The sequence below is a fragment of the Caretta caretta genome, chromosome 4, assembly GCF_965140235.1.
Source record: "Caretta caretta isolate rCarCar2 chromosome 4, rCarCar1.hap1, whole genome shotgun sequence".
NCBI classification, from domain to species: domain Eukaryota; kingdom Metazoa; phylum Chordata; order Testudines; family Cheloniidae; genus Caretta; species Caretta caretta.
The window spans coordinates 40,239,393-40,253,781 of NC_134209.1; positions in this window are offsets into that span (position 1 = coordinate 40,239,393).

Consider the following 14,389-nt stretch of genomic DNA (forward strand, 5'->3'; position numbering starts at 1 on the left):
AACTTTTGAGCATACACAGAACTCTTCTTCAGGTCCGAGAAAGGTACTCGGAGTGTCACCGCTAAATGCAAGGTAGTTGAAGTTGCATTACAGATACAATCAATGAAGAGGGGATGAGAGACTACAGAGAGAGTCAATGTAAAGCCAAGATTATTACATAGGTCTTGGATCTCATTCCTGTGCTCAGACCACTAAATCATGTCTCTCTATGCACAAAGAGGATCAAAAGATAACAGAGATATGAGTTCTCATGAAATTACTCAAGGTGTATAAAATATTCTATTAGTTTGCAGAACCAGCATTTCTGGGTGAAAATGTTTGCCCAGTTTACTTAGAATTTTTACATTCTGTCTGAGCCCGTTTCTAGTCTATTATGTTGACTGTCCACTTACATTACTGCCAGAGTAAAACATTTATTTTTCTAAGCTTAATGACTCTAATAAATTTGTATTTAATATCATCTGCAAAATCATTTGAATTTTATAGCATTTATGAGAATTAATTTTGCATTGGATTGGATTTCACAGGCTGCAAAACTCTGTTTCCTCAATAAACATTTTGCAGATTGCCAATATTCTGTTTCAAACCAATCTTATAATTACCATTGTTTTTCATTGTGCTATTGTTCAGTTATCATGAAATAACTGTGCTAATGGTAACTATGTGGTTAAACTGTATCATCTCTGTATCTGTGTCAGTTTTGACCTTGTTTGAGGCTATCATATAATAACTGATATCATACAAACCATCATGCTGGTGTTTGGTACACTCCCAAATTCTCTCGTCATTGATCATTTGTATATCAACATGATGTCAGTATTATTGGGGAGAAATCTGAAAATAATTTGGTGTTTTATATATATACATTAATGTACAAATACAGGCTATATAATTTGGTGTATGTGTGCATGTGTGTGTGTATATGCAAAGTTTATACATATATATATGTGTGTGTGTGTGTAATGTATGTTCCCATGATATATATGCTCCAAGTTACATAGCCTGAATTTGTGAAGGAAGAAGGATGAAACTTTGCTACTTCTCAGTTTTCATAGTTTTCATAGTTAAGAGAAAGATCCACCTCCCACTGAAATCAACAGAAGCCTTCCCTTCACTTCAGTAGAAGCAGGATCAGGTTCCAAATGAATTGTTCTTTCACTTTGCCGCTTGTCCACCTGCACATGAACTGCCACCTGTGGGGCATAGCAGTAATTATTATAATCAGCTGTTACTGCAGCAACATTAAAGTCTTTTGATTCTGTCTCCTCTTATCTCTGCCATTAGCTCTTTGCTTGCTTAAAAATTATCTCATTGGTACTAGTTTCATATCATCCAAACATTACAAATGGGATAGCCCAAAAATGACTAGTTAAATGACCTTAGCAATTAGCATCATAGATACAAGCAAAATATAAACAGCTAGAGAATCCGCTGTACAAATACCAGAAAGATGACACAATTTGATGTCAAATATGAGAGCTATACCAAAATCAGAATCATTTATCTGAACAACCTTGACTTCTAAATTCCTTGTGCCAGTCCCCTTTTAGACTGTGAGCACAGGGGAGGGTAGGTAGGGAAAGGTTGGAGAACGAACCAGAAGAAATTTAGAGATTCAAATGGGATATCTGGGAAGGGGAGAGACAAACCTGGAGCAAATGGGGCTGGAAAGATGGTTATTTGGGAACAGAAATGAGAAACAACTAGTGGAAACAAGGAGCAGAAGAAACCAAGAGCCAAGGGATGAGGCAACAATTGAAAGGTGAAGGGGAGAAACCAGGAGAATATAAGACAGGAAAGAAATTAGACATTGGGGAGGGGAGGGGAGGTAAACCAGGAGCAACTGAGGCTTGTGAGAAAAATTAGGGAATTTGGGACACAAGAGCAACTGGAGGAGAGAAAGGGATTTTGTGGATAGGCTGAATGAGTAGCAGGGCGGGGAGTATGTTTGGAGGTATGAAGTAAGCAACATGCAAAAACTAGGTGATTTGGGGATAAGAGATGGGCAAATGGAAAGAAATACAGAAATAGGGAAAGGGTATTGGACAGGAGGGGATGTGTTTTTGGCAGAAGGATCTTAGATCCCTCACTTGACACCGGGATTTAAAGTGACTGTGATATCCAGTAGTAAAAATTATGTGGCACTTTTCCCAGAGGTATAAATATTTTTAGACTAGGTGGAAGCATACCAGTCTCGATACAGTACAGCTCATTACTCAACCTGACATTTGACTGCATCTCTTCCCATCAAAATGTCAATGCAAAAAGTTACCTAAGTTCCTCAACAGACAAAAAAAAAATAAAGTAAAAAATTTAACAAAATCTGAAGCTTTTACAGAGATGATTTGAAGAGAAACTTTCCCAATAAAAGGGAAATATAATTATAATGCTTTTTACTCAAGCAGTTATCAGCTTTGTCTCATAAATAACTATAATCAGCCTTTTTGGCATAACTGTTGTTTGAGGTTGACTTCTCAATGCAGCAATGCTGCAATGACAGTAGAAGCATCTAATACAAAAGGAGGCTATATATGAAGGTTGAATCAAAAATCTTTTCTGTTTCAGTTTATTGCTTTGGAAAAGGGCTACCCCCCCCCTTTTTTTTTTTTAAAGAGTGGTCACAAAGAGCAGTGATCTTTGGCCTTCACTCACACTCACTCTCTCTCTCTCTCTCTCTCACACACACATCATATTCTGTTGAATTTGGCAAATGAGTTCAGCAAGTATTAGGCATCCCTTCAGGTGGTTCCTTTTCAATGGTGACAAAACTGGTTAATTTATCTTCTTGAGGTATTATAACTTAAGAGCTCTTCCTGAATGTAAGGATTTTGTTGTCCATGTCAATATTCCTGTTTATAAGAAACTAGTATTCAAGTGCTACAATACTGGAGAAATTGGATTGCTAACGTAAGATCACTTATAAGTAGAAACAAAATCCCACACTATATTGGTGCTTTAACTTAGATCTACAGCTAAACTGTATACATGCAGAAATAAAACATAAATATTGTGCTGTGCCAAGCATATACCGTAGCTAAGAGGCTATATATCTGTTATATAGTGGGTGCTGTTATGTCTTTTCCTCTGCAGATCAATTGTTGAAAAAAATCATGTTTATCCATCATGCACACTTATGCCTGTGTTACTAAATCAACCGAATGTTTATGAGGGGGTATATATTAGGCTGTTTTTCATACTCTTGCTGGTGAAGTGACTTTAATATGCATGTTTAAAATATATATACACATATGCTTTAGGAGCTTGTACAGTTCTTATGTTTCTTCCTGTTTACATGGTTGAGAATCATGCTACTGCAAACAACTGATCTGATCATTGTTCTATCTGCTGGAGGACTGAAGAAGTTTACATCATTAGCACTAGTAAAATTCAGTTAGTATACCATAAAAATCCACAGAAGGCTCAGCATCTGGTTTTACACATCCCTACAAGTACCAAGCTTAATGATTGCCTGTGTTTATCTTATTCAGAACAAATATAAAGCACACATGGAAGAGTACAGCTTCACAAATGTTGTACAGGAGCAAATTGAGAAAGAGGTTATAACAAGAAAACAATGGGTTGTTTATACTCAAACTATAGGGAACACTCAATGGAATTCCTCAATCCCCACAGCCACCAACTTCTGTTGTTGACACTCAAGCTTCTGCTCCAGCCATTGCAATTGCATTTCTTCTGCCATTGAGATCATGTTCCCATTGATCTTCCCGGCCTTGATCCGTAAAGATATTTAGGTGCCTAATCTCCACATTTAGGCAGCTAAATCTTGGGTTTAGGCACCTAAATCCCAGTTTTAGGCACCACTGTGATCCACAAAACTCTTGCCGAACCCTGTAGGCACCTAAACTCACTTGCCACCTAAGTTTTAAGGGTAAAAGTTCCCTAGGCATCTATGTTCCTGCCTCTGGGCATGCACACTGCTGCCTCCCTCCAGGCGTCTGGATGCCTATCTCCCCTCTAATCCCCAGAGCAATTCACAAGCTAGGGGAAAATAAGAGGACAAATGCCTATCTCACATGATAGGTTTCAGAATAACAGCCATGTTAGTCTGTATTCGCAAAAAGAAAAGGAGTATTTGTGGCACCTTAGAGACTAACCAATTTATTTGAGCATAAGCTTTCGTGAGCTACATCTCACTTCATCGGATGCATACTGTGGAAAGTGTAGAAGATCTTTTTATACAAACAAAGCATGAAAAAATACCTCCCCCCCCCCACTCTCCTGCTGGTAATAGCTTATCTAAAGTGACCACTCTCCTTACAATGTGTATGATAATCAAGTTGGGCCATTTCCAGCACAAATCCAGGTTTTCTCTAGATCCAGTAGGCATGCTCAGATGCTGCCTATTGGATAGGGTCCTATTCAAAATCTGATGATAGGTGGTGCCCACCTTATAACTTTTAGCCCAGTGGTTAGAGCACTCACCTGGGATAAGGAAGACCCCGGTTCAAATACTTCCTCTGCCTGAGGAGAGAAAGGATTAGAATAGACATCTCCTACCACTCAGGCAAGAGCTCAAACCACTGAGCTATGGGATAATCTTATGTGGGGGGTCGTATCTCAGTCTCTCCTGTTGATGCTATTCAACTGTGGCTAAATAATTAAAGTTATTGGAACAGGGAGACTGGACCCTAGGTCTTCCACATGGATGCCTTAACCCCCAGGCTATATCTTTATTCCCACTCTCTCTTTGGCCAAAAAGAAAAGGAGTACTTGTGGCACCTTAGAGACTAACCAATTTATTTGAGCATGAGCTTTCGTGAGCTACAGCTCACTTCATCAGATGCATCCGATGAAGTGAGCTGTAGCTCACGAAAGCTCATGCTCAAATAAATTGGTTAGTCTCTAAGGTGCCACAAGTACTCCTTTTCTTTTTGCGAATACAGACTAACACGGCTGCTACTCTGAAACCTCTCTTTGGCCAAATGCCTCTTTATCTGCAATGGGACAGTGGGAGATCCCTGTTCAAATCCTCTCTCCCCATCAGGTGGAGGAGGGACTTGAACCTGGGTCTCCCACATCCCAGGTCAGTGCTTTAATCAGTGGGCTTCTCCTCCTTTGCCAGCTGTTTTTTTGTGGAGTGAGGCAGGTGCCCAGGGCCAGCTCCAGGCACCAGCTTTGCAAGCAGGTGCTCGGGGCGGCATTCAGAATGGGGCAGCAGTCTGTGTCCCACGGCAGCAATTCAGCAACAGCTCCACTGCTCTTCCCGCCACGGGGGCTTTGGGCGGCAGCTCCGCCGCTCTTCCGGGCACGGCAGCAATTCGGCGGTAACTGCTTGGAGCGGCAAAATTGGTAGAGCTGCCCCATGCAGGTGCCTAAAGCACTCCTAAAAGAAACTAATCCGGCATCTGAGCTGCCTGACCTCCAAAAGAGGGGTTCCCTCCCATGGATCACTCAGCAGAGATAAAAAGAAAAGGAGTACTTGTGGCACCTTAGAGACTAACCAATTTATTTGAGCATGAGCTTTCGTGAGCTACAGCTCACTTCATCAGATGTATACCGTGGAAACTGCAGCAGACTTTATATACACACAGAGAATATGAAACAATACCTCCTCCCACCCCACTGTCCTGCTGGTAATAGCTTATCTAAAGTGATCAACAGGTGGGCCATTTCCAGCACAAATCCAGGTTTTCTCACCCTCCACCCCCCCACACAAATTCACTCTCCTGCTGGTGATAGCCCATCCAAAGTGACAACTCTTTACATAATCAAGTCGGGCTATTTCCTGCATAGATCCAGGTTTTCTCACATCCCCCCCACCCCCATACACACACAAACTCACTCTCCTGCTGGTAATAGCTCATCTAAACTGACCACTCTCCAAGTTTAAATCCAAGTTAAACCAGAACATCTGGGGGGGGGGGGGGGGTAGGAAAAAACAAGAGGAAACAGGCTACCTTGCATAATGACTTAGCCACTCCCAGTCTCTATTTAAGCCTAAATTAATAGTATCCAATTTGCAAATGAATTCCAATTCAGCAGTTTCTCGCTGGAGTCTGGATTTGAAGTTTTTTTGTTTTAAGATAGCGACCTTCATGTCTGTGATTGCGTGACCAGAGAGATTGAAGTGTTCTCCGACTGGTTTATGAATGTTCTAATTCTTGACATCTGATTTGTGTCCATTTATTCTTTTACGTAGAGACTGTCCCGTTTGACCAATGTACATGGCAGAGGGGCATTGCTGGCACATGATGGCATATATCACATTGGTGGATGTGCAGGTGAACGAGCCTCTGATAGTGTGGCTGATGTTATTAGGCCCTGTGATGGTGTCCCCTGAATAGATATGTGGGCACAATTGGCAACGGGCTTTGTTGCAAGGATAAGTTCCTGGGTTAGTGGTTCTGTTGTGTGGTATGTGGTTGTTGGTGAGTATTTGCTTCAGGTTGCGGGGCTGTCTGTAGGCAAGGACTGGCCTGTCTCCCAAGGCTTGTGAGAGTGTTGGGTCATCCTTTAGGATAGGTTGTAGATCCTTAATAATGCGTTGGAGGGGTTTTAGTTGGGGGCTGAAGGTGACCGCTAGTGGCGTTCTGTTATTTTCTTTGTTAGGCCTGTCCTGTAGTAGGTAACTTCTGGGAACTCTTCTGGCTCTATCAATCTGTTTCTTTACTTCTGCAGGTGGGTATTGTAGTTGTAAGAAAGCTTGACAGAGATCTTGTAGGTGTTTGTCTCTGTCTGAGGGGTTGGAGCAAATGCGGTTGTATCGCAGAGCTTGGCTGTAGACGATGGATCGTGTGGTGTGGTCAGGGTGAAAGCTGGAGGCATGCAGGTAGGAATAGCGGTCAGTAGGTTTCCGGTATAGGGTGGTGTTTATGTGGCCATTGTTTATTAGCACTGTAGTGTCCAGGAAGTGGATCTCTTGTGTGGACTGGACCAGGCTGAGGTTGGTGGTGGGATGGAAATTGTTGAAATCATGGTGGAATTCCTCAAGGGCTTCTTTTCCATGGGTCCAGATGATGAAGATGTCATCAATATAGCGCAAGTAGAGTAGGGGCTTTAGGGGACGAGAGCTGAGGAAGCGTTGTTCTAAATCAGCCATAAAAATGTTGGCATACTGTGGGGCCATGCGGGTACCCATAGCAGTGCCGCTGATCTGAAGGTATACATTGTCCCCAAATGTGAAATAGTTATGGGTAAGGACAAAGTCACAAAGTTCAGCCACCAGGTTAGCCGTGACATTATTGGGGATAGTGTTCTTGACGGCTTGTAGTCCATCTTTGTGTGGAATGTTGGTGTAGAGGGCTTCTACATCCATAGTAGCCAGGATGGTGTTATCAGGAAGATCACCGATGGATTGAAGTTTCCTCAGGAAGTCAGTGGTGTCTCGAAGGTAGCTGGGAGTGCTGGTAGCATAGGGCCTGAGGAGGGAGTCTACATAGCCAGACAATCCTGCTGTCAGGGTGCCAATGCCTGAGATGATGGGGCGCCCAGGATTTCCAGGTTTATGGATCTTGGGTAGTAGATAGAATATCCCAGGTCGGGGTTCCAGGGGTGTGTCTGTGCGGATTTGATCTTGTGCTTTTTCAGGAAGTTTCTTGAGCAAATGCTGTAGTTGCTTTTGGTAACTCTCAGTGGGATCATAGGGTAATGGCTTGTAGAAACTCGTGTTGGAGAGCTGCCGAGCAGCCTCTTGTTCATATTCCGACCTATTCATGATGACAACAGCACCTCCTTTGTCAGCCTTTTTGATTATGATGTCAGAGTTGTTTCTGAGGCTGTGGATGTAAACCTGGAAATCCTGGGCGCCCCATCATCTCAGGCATTGGCACCCTGACAGCAGGATTGTCTGGCTATGTAGACTCCCTCCTCAGGCCCTACGCTACCAGCACTCCCGGCTACCTTCGAGACACCACTGACTTCCTGAGGAAACTTCAATCCATCGGTGATCTTCCTGATAACACCATCCTGGCCACTATGGATGTAGAAGCCCTCTACACCAACATTCCACACAAAGATGGACTACAAGCCGTCAGGAACACTATCCCCGATAATGTCACGGCTAACCTGGTGGCTGAACTTTGTGACTTTGTCCTTACCCATAACTATTTCACATTTGGGGACAATATATACCTTCAGATCAGCGGCACTGCTATGGGTACCCGCATGGCCCCACAGTATGCCAACATTTTTATGGCTGATTTAGAACAACGCTTCCTCAGCTCTCGTCCCCTAAAGCCCCTACTCTACTTGCGCTATATTGATGACATCTTCATCATCTGGACCCATGGAAAAGAAGCCCTTGAGGAATTCCACCATGATTTCAACAATTTCCATCCCACCACCAACCTCAGCCTGGTCCAGTCCACACAAGAGATCCACTTCCTGGACACTACAGTGCTAATAAACAATGGCCACATAAACACCACCCTATACCGGAAACCTACTGACCGCTATTCCTACCTGCATGCCTCCAGCTTTCACCCTGACCACACCACACGATCCATCGTCTACAGCCAAGCTCTGCGATACAACCGCATTTGCTCCAACCCCTCAGACAGAGACAAACACCTACAAGATCTCTGTCAAGCTTTCTTACAACTACAATACCCACCTGCAGAAGTAAAGAAACAGATTGATAGAGCCAGAAGAGTTCCCAGAAGTTACCTACTACAGGACAGGCCTAACAAAGAAAATAACAGAACGCCACTAGCGGTCACCTTCAGCCCCCAACTAAAACCCCTCCAATGCATTATTAAGGATCTACAACCTATCCTAAAGGATGACCCAACACTCTCACAAGCCTTGGGAGACAGGCCAGTCCTTGCCTACAGACAGCCCCGCAACCTGAAGCAAATACTCACCAACAACCACATACCACACAACAGAACCACTAACCCAGGAACTTATCCTTGCAACAAAGCCCGTTGCCAATTGTGCCCACATATCTATTCAGGGGACACCATCACAGGGCCTAATAACATCAGCCACACTATCAGAGGCTCGTTCACCTGCACATCCACCAATGTGATATATGCCATCATGTGCCAGCAATGCCCCTCTGCCATGTACATTGGTCAAACGGGACAGTCTCTATGTAAAAGAATAAATGGACATAAATCAGATGTCAAGAATTAGAACATTCATAAACCAGTCGGAGAACACTTCAATCTCTCTGGTCACGCAATCACAGACATGAAGGTCGCTATCTTAAAACAAAAAAACTTCAAATCCAGACTCCAGCGAGAAACTGCTGAATTGGAATTCATTTGCAAATCGGATACTATTAATTTAGGCTTAAATAGAGACTGGGAGTGGCTAAGTCATTATGCAAGGTAGCCTGTTTCCTCTTGTTTTTTCCTACCCCCCCCCCCCCCAGATGTTCTGGTTTAACTTGGATTTAAACTTGGAGAGTGGTCAGTTTAGATGAGCTATTACCAGCAGGAGAGTGAGTTTGTGTGTGTATGGGGGTGGGGGGGATGTGAGAAAACCTGGATCTATGCAGGAAATAGCCCGACTTGATTATGTAAAGAGTTGTCACTTTGGATGGGCTATCACCAGCAGGAGAGTGAATTTGTGTGGGGGGGTGGAGGGTGAGAAAACCTGGATTTGTGCTGGAAATGGCCCACCTGTTGATCATTTTAGATAAGCTATTACCAGCAGGACAGTGGGGTGGGAGGAGGTATTGTTTCATATTCTCTGTGTGTATATAAAGTCTGCTGCAGTTTCCACGGTAAACATCTGATGAAGTGAGCTGTAGCTCATGAAAGCTCATGCTCAAATAAATTGGTTAGTCTCTAAGGTGCCACAAGTACTCCTTTTCTTTTTGCGAATACAGACTAACACGGCTGTTCCTCTGAAATCAGCAGAGATAGACACTTCCTTGTAGCCTCAATTTAGGTGCTTAACACCACAAGGACAGAGTTTAGCACAAACCCCTTTCGTTGACATCTCCTATTGGCTAGTCTTGGTAGCCCTTATCTCCTAGTGTGCTGGCTTTATTTTATCACATTCTGAGCCCCTCCCCCCCCTTCATTGTGTAGGCACAATTAACTCAGGCTTTATGGATTGCAGTGTTGTTCCTCTGATTTTCAAGGTGCTTAAAAGTTAGGCGCTGCTATGCTCAGCATTGCAACACCTAGGGCCCTTAGTGGATCTGGACCTCCAAACCTGAGGTGATTGTCGGTAATATCCTTCTTTATGTGTGTATCTTTCAGCATCCATATATATATGTGGGTGTGTGTATTCAGACTTCTTTGCAGATCTACCCATAACAGTTAGTGGTTTTCAGTATGAAATATAAGGGAAACTGGAGTCTGAGTGGCAAGAGCTGAGGGACTTTTTGCTTGTGTTTGTGTTTTTACATGTATTATGTGTGAAACACCCTGGCTACATTACTTCTCTGGTTGTAGGGATACCTGCTATTAAAAAGTCAGTCAGCAGAGCCATATCTGAGTTCAAATTTAAAAACATGTTACAACACAAACTCATTCATCAAAAGGAAATATTCTATTTTTAAAGCTGCAGAGGAAGTCAAATACCAGAAAACAAGAGGAAACTATCCCTCCACAAAAGATGTCCTATTTTAGTTTGACCTGTAAAAATAATTTGAGATTCACTATTTGTGTCCACTCCAACAATAGGTTTCCCTGGCTCACACAGTCACTATCTGACATCATTTTACACAACCATCCACAAACTGGGTCTATTTCAGATTAGGATAATTTAGGACTTGATCCTGCAAACACTTACGGTATTGGTCAAATACTCAGATCTGTCCTCAAAACTTTGAGCTGTTAAGTTGGAATTTGGCACATTTTGAGCCTTATTGCAGCTTTAAAGAAACGTAATAGCTGAATACTCGCAATTCAAATGACAGGTTTCAGAGTAGCAGCCGTGTTAGTCTGTATTCGCAAAAAGAAAAGGAGTACTTGTAGCACCTTAGAGACTAACCAATTTATTTGAGCATAAGCTTTCGTGAGCTACAGCTCACTTCAGCTGTAGCTCACGAAAGCTTATGCTCAAATAAATTGGTTACTCTCTAAGGTGCCACAAGTACTCCTTTTCTTTTTACAATTCAAATGATTTCAGCTTGGTTAATCTTTTGATGGCTGCATTAACAGCAGGGTAAGAAATTACAGCAAATGTGCCTGAGTGACCTCCTCTCACTGGATTTTTTTCACATTCTTTTTACAGCATTTTAACTTTATCTACTTTTAAAGAAGATTTTATTCAGAGGAGCTTTGATTCAAAAGGATTTAGGGTTTGTCTGCAATAACCAAATGTTTGCTTCAGTCAGGACTGAAAGATGTGTTAAACCTGCTGTCAGTTTGCTTAATTACTAGTAAAACCTGATCATGTGTGTAGGGATTTTCCCATGTGAAACTGATGAAAAAAATTGTTCTCCCTTTAAAAAGGTAAATTGCACCACACTGCTGGGAAAAGGTTAGCTTGGGCTGAGTGGAGGAATGGAGCTGGATGGGAGGAGGAAAAGGCAAAGGTGGGAGGAAAAAAGAAAACAATGTTTGGAGGTTTTAAACTAGCATGTTCAAAACAGTGTGATTTTATTCTGTACAGAGTAATATAAAAGAGTGTTTTAAAAGTAGGAATTTGTAACTAGGGACTATTCTCAGGGCTGAGGTTAAAGCTCACCAATATTTAGGAAGAAGAAAAGTCTCTCTGAGGAAAGAGAGGGGCATCCTAAAGAGAATTCTGAGAAAAGAGTGACAGAGGGGACAGTGAATGACACTAGGTTTTATTCTTGCTGTATTGAATCTAAATGTTTAGTCTAGCTACTAAATGTGCTCAGCAGATAATTCAAGGAAATATGTAGATAAAAAAATTGTGAGGAAGTTGGCTAATTGGTTACAGTTTAAAAATTTGAAGAAAGCAGGAATCAAAGGACAAGGTGGAGCAGTTGTCTCTCATTCCCCTTCCCTCCGCCCCCAAAGTGACCATCACAGTCATTCCTTTAGGCGGACTTTTCACTTTTTATGTAGCAAGGGGACAAAACTGTGTCTAATAAGGTGCTGTGCATCAGTACGTACTGCCAAAGTATGAAGTCCTTCCCAGCTAGGGAGGTAGGCTGGAGATCCTTCACTGGTCCTTTTGTGAGCTACCAGTATGGTATTCAAGAGTGCATGTCAACCAGGCGGAGGAGGGGAGAGGCACTCACAGTTTTAACAGACATGTGCTAAGCATAGCCGGAGTAGTACAAGGAACTGTGATGTAGCCAGTGTGGTGAAAGAGAAAGAAAGTAGAGAAACCTGAAAGAGATACTTTGTCTGGGGTTTGTATAAGCAGCAGTGAAATTAGATGACTGCAATTTTATTAGAAAAATATTGCTTTCCTGCAAGAATCTCTGAATCAAGCACCAACCAGTCAACAGCACTACTTAGGGAAATCATTGAAGAAGCATTTTCCAAGTCTTGTTAGATGCCAAGGGAGTACCCACATAATGAATGTTTCAAATACAATGCCTCTGAAACAGCGTATGCTTTCACCTATTTCTTCCCTTTGTGCAGTTAATACAAGCATAACCGATTGTACAGCTCTAGACCTCTGATAAATAAGCAAACCCTTCTAAATGAAATGGGTCTGCAATTTTTTTTTTAATCAAACCATTTCATAGCCTCTGACATCCAAAAAGGTGCAGGCTCAAATGAATCTTATTTTCTCATGATTCATCCTTACTGGGAACTTGTAGAACAGGTTTGGGTTCAACAGGTTTGCTAGACCTGGTATTAGAGCAAGTACTGATCTTTACCATGTGATCAGATATGGCTGAACATTTTTAAAAAATGACTTTTTTTTCCCCAACCAGCTAATAGACTGGCTTAAAAACTTGATTTTAGATTTATTTGAATTAAAAAACAAAACAAAAACCTTTCTAACCAGCTATAGAGGGGATCTATCTTGCAGAATGAGGTTCAAACACACAAAATGCACAGAGCATAGTAGCTTCCTAACAGTTGCAGATATCCAGACACAGCAAGGGAGTACACGGATAGCTTTGATGGAAATTCAGTAGATACAATCAAAACTCATATGAATCACTGCCGCTTCTTGAGCTTAGCTTTAAATTAAACAACGTCTGATTTCCTATGTATTGTGAGTCAAGTGTTTTTCTCAATTGTCTACTAAGACTACAAGTTAATCTTTCTGAGTTATCCATCAGTTCAGTTCATCACCTGGGAAATTATAAGACAATGGCATCCGTAGTTAGTGACTGTGCTAGTGATTAGACATAGCCTGGTGCTAGGCTAATGAGAGAGCGGCACACAAGACATTTTAAATCTAATGTATGCTAATGTACACAAATTTGAGGAATCTGGGATTCTGAATTTTGCCATGTCTTTTCCAGGTTAAATTTCCAGTCTTGCTCTGCAATCAGATGTACGAGTCGGAGAGTATTACGTCAGTTGAAGTTGTTGCTCAACTAAATCCCCTGCTCCCCATAGAAACACTTTTCATTGTGAGATCCCAAAACTTGCACAGGGCAATTGCTTGTCAAGTCAAAGAGCATTCTTATTTCCCATGTGTATAGGGGACCATTAAGGAAGCTAGTGAAGAGGTTTGGGCTGCATTGTTTTCAGTATGCAGATAACCCTCAGCTTCATGTTTCCACTTCTGGTGACTTAGTAGCTGAGAGAGGGAGGTTGGGCCATGGATGAGAGTAAACTGGCTGAGGCTCATTCTGGAGAAGACAGAGATGATATTGGGAGATACAACAGGAAGAGATGGCAGAGATTAAAGGCAAGGGCAGTGTGTCACCAAACGTATAATGTCTATGCCTGGCCAGACAAGGGTGGCTTTAGCTTTGATGGATGGCAGCTGGGGTGGTCTTCATGAACTTGTCACTTCAGGATTAGGTTATTGCAATGTGATCTGTTGGAGTTACATTTCAAATAGATTCAGAAGCTGGAAACGGTCCAGGAGTGGGTGTGAATCTCACTCATCCCTTTTTAATTTCACTGCCAACAAAAACCAAACTTATCCCATGTAAAAATTCCAAAACCTGTGTCTTTCTTTTAAAAGGCAGATTCTTCTGCATTTGAGTAAGGCAAAATGTAGGAAAATGTTATGTAAGTTTTCTTCATGTCACTCTGCTAACTGACCTCAATCCTGATCTCCAGCTAATACTTTCATACCTTTCATTATCTGCTATATTAGCCCTACATTTACCATTGTCTCACAAAAGTGGTAGAGTCTCTTTAATTTCATTTGTTCTGTAGTGTTAACAGGAATAGCTTCAAAGAGTCAGAAATGCTTACAAATTGGCCTAAGACATTTTGTGGTTTATCTGTACAACAGTGTGTCTGTGAATGACCATTCTCCTATGCTCCTGCTTCCACTGATTTCAGGGCGAGTTGGATTGGGCCCTCCAAAACAGTGCACAGTAGTTTGTACTGAAAATACATTGAGAATTAGA